Raw genomic sequence first — 7032 nt, 5'->3', positions numbered from 1 at the left:
TGCTATGCTTAGGCCAAACCGCAGCGACACAGGCAACAGCAAGCGTGCTGCGTGCCTCGTGCGCGTTGGGCGAGGAAAGGGCAGGCGGGACGCTTGTGGGGCTGCGACGAAGCAAGGCGCGAGCCATGTGACGTCCAACACACACGAACGCATAACACACAGCGTATGGGCAGCGATGCTGCGGGGACGCGCGCGCGCGAGGGCCCGTGGGTGTGCGAGCCTTGCTAGTAGGTTTACGCTAAAGCGAGGTGCTATTTTAGTTGACTTAGGTGGTAAGGCGTCCTAAAGGAGCACGTTGATTGTGGTTACAACTCAAACAACAATGGCATTAAGTTGTGGCAATGGGATAAATTATGGAATTAATTTATTAACCAAGAGTAAATTTGGAGATTACTAGAAATAGGTTTTGCTTACCTAAAATCTTAAACTACTTAAGACATGCTAAAGCTTCTTAAGGATTTAGGACTTTTGGGGTCTTGGAATCGTTTCATTCATTTTGGACCATGTTTTTGCTTTTTGCATGAATGAAATGTTTTAATAGCTTTAATGATTGCATGTTTTTTCTTTTATTTCAAAGTTATTGAATTGTATGAATGGTTATTTATTGCAAATTCTTTTCGATTGTAGTAATCAAAATGGCCGCAAACAATAACACTTTCAATCTGCGTTCAATTCTCGACAAGGAGAAGTTGAATGGCATCAATTTCCTCGACTGGTAAAGGAACTTACAAATAGTTCTTATGCATGAGGAAAAGGAATATGTCCTTGAGGAAGAGTTACCGGAAGAGGCTGGGTCGGAGGTAACTCAAGCTGTCCTTAATCGTTGGATTCAGGCCAACAGGGATGTCAAATGTGTGATGCTTGCATCCATGAGTCCTGAACTTCACAAAACGTTCATTAACTCGGATGCTTACCAAATCATCTCGGAGTTGAAGAACATGTTTCAGGACCAAGCCAGAATCGAAAGATTCGAGACTCAGAGGTTGATCCTTGAGACTAAGCTCAAGAAAGGAGAACCAGTGAGCCCACATGTTCTTAAAATGATTGGACTCTTTGAGAACATGGGAGCTCTAGATTCTGACGTCTCAAATGAAATGGCTATTGACATCATTCTCCATTCGCTTCATAATGGTTATGATCAGTTCAAGTTGAATTACAACATGAACATCATGGATAAATCTCTTACTGAGCTTCACGGTATGCTGAAAACCGCTGAAAAGACGCTCAAGCAAGAGAACAAGCACGATATGCTTATGGTGCGTAAGGGCAAGAACTTCAAGAAATCAGGCAAGAATAAGGGCAAGAAGGGTAAGGGCAAGGCTTCCCCCTCATCCAAGTCCAACGGCACCAGTTCTGGTAAACAGAAAAGGGTGACTCGTTCTCCTGCCGACTCTGAATGCTTCTATTGCAAGAAGAAGGGGCATTGGAAGAGGGATTGCTTGAAGAGAAAGGAAGATGAGAAGAACGGGAACATTGCTTCTACTTCAGGTATGTATGTTATACATTGTAATCTTGCTAATTCTACTTCTTGGGTATTAGATACTGGTTGTGGCTCACACTTATGTTCCAATTCGCAGGGACTAAGGAGAAGTAGAAAGCTTGATAAAGGCGAGATGGATCTACGCGTGGGAAATGGAGCACGGATTGCTGCATTAGCCGTAGGATCTTATTTTATTTCTTTGCCTAGTGGGTTTGTTTTGGAACTAGAAAACTGTTACTATGTTCCTAGTATCACCAGAAACATCATTTCCGTTTCAAGTTTGGATTCTAAAGGTTTTAGTTTTCAATTTAAAGACAATAGTTGTTCTTTTTCTTTGAATGGAATGTTTTATGGTTCAGCACAACAAGAAAACGGTCTTTATGTGCTAGATAGGAGCAAACACATTTATAACATAAATACCAAAAAGGCTAAAACTGGTGGTTCAGATCTCACATTTCTGTGGCATTGTCGATTAGGCCATATAAACATAAAGCGCATGGAATTACTTCAACGGAAAGGAATTCTAGAATCATTCGACTTAGAGAAGATTGATCAATGCGAATCTTGTTTACTTGGAAAAATGACAAAGCAACCTTTCTCAAAGGTGGGAGAAAGAGCAAGCGAACTACCACTACTAGAATTTTCATTTATAACGACAAAACAATAACAAGGAAATGAAATTTTTGTCGTGGAAACACTTCAATGCTCCGCGGTAACGACAAGCCCGGATGTTGGTCGTAGTTGTATAATCCTAAAATTAAACACGCATCCCAAAACCGTCGTTAATATTAGACAAAAATACAAATAAAATATGTTCGTCGTTACATTTCCAAAATAAACGCGGGATTTAAATTTCACTCCCAAAACTCAAACCAGAAAAGAAGCGGCGCATATGGAGCTTAAAATGAAACCCTAAACTTTGCGGTTTCATAGAGCAGCAGATCAGAAGAAATTGAAACTTCTCCTCCATGATGAGAAATTGATTGGATTCTACAGTTCTCAGTCAAACCCTCAAATATGCGATTTTGATCAGTATGTTTCCCCCTTTTTTTTAATGTTCCCTTTTGATTGTGTCTTCTTTATGTGAAGTTTTTGTTTAAGGGTTTCGAAAACTAAACCTTTCGTCTGCAAATTACTGTCCAATGCGATTGATTCAAACAACTGAATTCCTAATTTTTTTGTTGCGAATTGCTATGTCGTATTGCCGTGTGTGAGTTGCGAATTTCTAATGCTTCAATTTAATTGTCTTGCGGTTTGTGAATTACGAATTGCTAATGTGTTGATCTTGTGTTTGTTGTATGTTTCAATTGTTTAATTTTATGTCATATATGCTTTCATTTTGAAACTCCAGGGGAAATTGGAATTTATGTTTTTGGTTATCTAAATTTTTCTTTTTTATGATTGGTGAGAATTTCTATTCAGTAGTAACTCAATTTTTAGTAGGAGGGAGTAGTAGCGAGATTGATAATAATTATTTATGGAGTTATGTTTGTCAATTAGATTTAGTACTTTGTAACCTAATTGGTTTAATATGCTTAATTGGTAATTACCTAGAGTTTGTCCATTGACTTGAATGTTTAATACATTTACTTTTAGCTTCTTATTCAAGCCCTTAGATTCTATTATGGATTCTGGTATGGGATGCTACACATGGCTAGTGTGGTCAAATTGAGATTGTATTGGAATGTTAGGCATAGTTAAGTGGTATACAGAGATTGGGTTGTTAAGGGAAGGAAAATCAACCTAATGAAGTTAGCTAACATTGTTCTAGAAAACTAAACATAACTAAGCTAAAAACACCAAAAGCATAACAGAATGATAAGAAAAATCCTGCTACAACCTGAGTGTGGTTCCCATTCTCTTTTTGGTGTCTGCAAATTCTTGTTTAAAGTTTTAATTTCGTGTCAGCAAGTTCTGTTTTCAATTGGAAATTATGTGTTTGGATTATGGTTGTGAATTTCCGATTTGTATTGCAGTTTGTCAATTGTGTGATGCATTCTTTTTGACACTTAATTTTTGTGAATTGATGGCATGTATGTTTTGGGTTATCTAATTCTTAGTTTTGTTATGGTGGATGAGGATTTCAATTCAAATAAGGTGAAGTGCAAGAGATGTGTTAACAAAGAGAACTGCCAAGTATATGAATTTATTTACTAATCGCTTGAAAAAAAAGATCATCCATCATATTATCGCACCTTACTTCAAGAATTGCACTGTAACAAAGAGATGTGCAGCCTTGCGGGTGATCTTTTTGTGTGTTTGTAGACTTTATCAGAGATGGGTTTTGTTCAGTGTTGTTACCTACCTCTTCTCACTTCATCTCTTGGTTGGGTGTCTCTTCTGGTTGTTGTAGGCATGCTCTCATTTCTCAGATGCAGTTGGTCTGTAGTTCTGCACTTCAGTTCAAGATTGGTTTATGGTGCTTTAGCTTCAAGTGCATCTTTGAAGTGTTTAAGACCAAAATTGACTTGTTGAATTTGTCAAGTTGGTTTAAGGCTCATGATTGCTAGGCCTAGCCAGGTGCAGTCCTTTTCTAGGTTTTGTTATACCTTTTTTCTTGTCTTCAAAGGTTATGTTTTCAGCTTTTGGAGTTTGGTTTTGTTGACTGTTGAGGCCTAGCTTCAGGTTCATATTGTCTCAGTTGCTTCTCTTGCAGGTCATAACATATTGGTCATCTTTGATCTCTATGTATAAATTATGAGCGTGAACGTGTGTCAGGCTTGTGAGAGAGTGGGGGCATACGTCGAGTCAGCAAAGAACACGGGGAGGATGAAGAGAAGATCAATTTGTTAGATTAGGCTGCCAGGTTGATCGAGTTCAAGCTAGCCTTGTTAGCCATGAAGAAGGCCAGTCAGAGCATATTCAGAGAGATATGTTGAGATTACGTTGAAGGCAAGCTTTGATCGACCTTCTTATGAGAATAGAACATGAAAGGCAGAGGGAGCTTCAGGTATTATTAGAGCATCAGGCTGTTTCAGATTTTCCTCATTGTAATAACATTAAGGTTAGTTGCCTTATCTTCTGTTATTTATTGAAAGGAAATTCTAATTGTTTATTTGTTACTGGGAAAAGAATTACTTCGTCGTCCCCATGTTGATAATATGTGATTAGTAATGAGGATACTGTTACAAACTAACTAAGTATCATATATTCAGATCAACCAAACTGAACAAATAATATGTCAAGATCATCCTGTTTACACATCATGATTACCCATTTCCTGCTGGACATGGAAGCTTGTATGAATCACGAAGTAGTAAAATATTGCATAGGAGAGAGAGAGAGAGCTAGGGAGAGAAATGCATGTAAATGTTGCAGTTAGCTAATGTTGGATGAAAAAATGTTACATATGCTATAACCCGAACTAAAAAGAAACTAATCATTTGGAAAATTACTTCCTAGATCGCCAAATGAGGCCTCAGAGTTACTGCTTGCTTGACCATGTACAATAGTTTCTAGTCTAAACTCTGTAGAGCGAAAACCTCCCCTGAAAAATGGATACGGTGTAAAACTCCCATTCATTATATAATTTGCGCACAAAAAATAAATATCCAGTGATTCCTAGATAAGATCCAAGTACACTGTTATCCACCCATTATCCACCCAACTTTTGAATTGGCAGTGTACCCATAGGAATAAACCAAGTGACAAAATTTAACAAACAATAACCAAGTGACAAGATAAAAATAATCATAGAAAAATATATACATAAGAAATCCACTAGAAAAAAAAAAGATTTAATAAACAATCATACCGGGGGAAGGAAAACGAGAAATAAGTTCAGAAACTGAATATACAGTATACCATTGGCCACTACAAATTGAATCCTCTTCTCTTCTTGTACAACTAATTATTGAAACCCAGTCCTTGTTTCGAGAGAAGTAGCCAATTTCCGTCTTTTAAAAGAATAAGAACCTACATTTTGTGGGATGCATAAAATGTTAGACAAGAAACTAATCTAGATGATTCAGATGAAAGGAAGTATACAATTTTATGAGTCCTATAGACTTAAATGAGTTTAAAATAGTTTTATTTAGAAGAGTCCTATAGACTTAAATGAAAGTTTATCAAGCTTTTAACTTTTGGAAACAAGAATGAGAAAATGAGTTTAACATAGTTTTATTCAGAAAATTTTAACTTAAATGTCAGGTATCTGTAATATAATCTGAGCGTGCCTGCTTTTCCATGATATGGAAGCTTGTGGTTGGGATGATGGCTTTGGGAGGAGATTGACTTAGGTGATTTTATCTGCGGACATCATGCCAAGATTGGTATACTTCATGCTTTTGTTCTTTATATGCTTAACGCTGATACTTGAGTCTGGTTTATGAATTTTCAACACCGTTTTAGACGAACTTATCAACTTAATATTCTTTACACCTAGATGGATTATAAACATTGTCGTTTGATAGATAATTGAAGCACTATGTGCAGCCTATTAATGTATTAATCTCCAACGGTTTTCGAGACTATGTCCATATTTTTTAGTTTAAAAAATTAGCTTCAAAAAATCAATTATGTCAAGTCAGAATTTCAAGTTATGTTAAATCAATTAGCCTTCTTCCGTGGTGCAGCTATTCTCTGTGCCAGAATCTAGTTGTCATTCTTGTTTTCCCCCTTTTTCCCCCTCTTAAAACAGAATATTTTTGGATCTTGAAATTTAATTAGTAGATTAGAACTTTGACAATTGGCCTTTAATTAGAGCCACCCGTGTATGATACTAATTGAGATGGTTATATATGTTGTAGGAGGAAATTCAGAAAACAATGGAAGAAGAACCAACACTTTCCCATGTATAGGTACTTTTTCTTCATTTATATGTTTTTTGGTTTTATTTTTACTTTCCCATGCCATGATATTTAACTTTTTTGCTTCTTTATATAGGTAGCACAAAAGGTGTTTAAGTCGAAGTCTCGTGATCGGGTTTTGGGTTTTGGAGGAGGAATAACACTTAAAAAAATACCAGGACCACAACCTAGTAGGGTGGAACTTCAATCTAAGTTGAATGAGGCAAACAAACAAAACCATGTTCTTACCAATCGCGTGGATACGGTACATGAACAAAACAATGCACTTAAGAGTCGCATGAGTTCAGTTGAAGATGAGCTTAATGGGCTTAAAGCATTTAAAGAAGTGTTCTTACAACGCTTTTCAGAAGATGGCACTCCAAGACACAACACTTCAACTAGTTAAATTTTTATTTTGTTCTTTTATATTGAACAAGAATTATTTATCTTTTAGCTTTTTTAGAATTTAAAGACAAGGGGATGTGATTTCTGATTTAACATAACTTGAAATTCTATTGTCAAAAGTATTTTGAGTAATGAAATTTTAATTTGTTTAATTTGTTTAAAGACACAGGGAAAATGTAGGTGCTTCAAAAAGCACAAATAATATTATTATGATTGCAATATTAACGACAGAATAGTTGGTTGTTATTGCCAAAATTCAAATTTTTTGATCGTTGGGAAAGACATTTTACAAGGGATATTTTGGTCGTTATTGCTTAATTGATCATAGTGAGTAAGTATTTAACGACAAATTATCGTTTC

The 7032-nt window shown here is 36.3% G+C and overlaps 1 long non-coding RNA gene across 5 annotated transcripts; it reads left to right on the top strand.

The window, feature by feature from the left end:
• Nucleotides 1–2153: 2153 nt before the first annotated feature.
• Nucleotides 2154–6824, top strand: LOC110790198 (uncharacterized). 5 transcript variants are annotated; one of them, XR_008921290.1, is made up of 6 exons: nt 2166–2512; nt 3834–4000; nt 4137–4484; nt 5608–5751; nt 6229–6279; nt 6365–6824. It is a non-coding gene; the product is annotated as an uncharacterized lncRNA (long non-coding RNA). The 5 variants fall into 5 exon arrangements; XR_002533725.2 differs by having other exon boundaries at nt 2168–2512; nt 5630–5751; XR_008921289.1 differs by having other exon boundaries at nt 2154–2512; nt 4122–5751.
• The last annotated feature ends 208 nt before the right edge of the window (nt 6825–7032 follow it).

The sequence above is a fragment of the Spinacia oleracea genome, chromosome 5 (assembly GCF_020520425.1).
Source record: "Spinacia oleracea cultivar Varoflay chromosome 5, BTI_SOV_V1, whole genome shotgun sequence".
Lineage (NCBI taxonomy): Eukaryota > Viridiplantae > Streptophyta > Magnoliopsida > Caryophyllales > Amaranthaceae > Spinacia > Spinacia oleracea.
The sequence above is the reverse complement of the archived record's forward strand: the minus strand, read 5'-3'. Positions and strand labels throughout refer to the sequence as shown.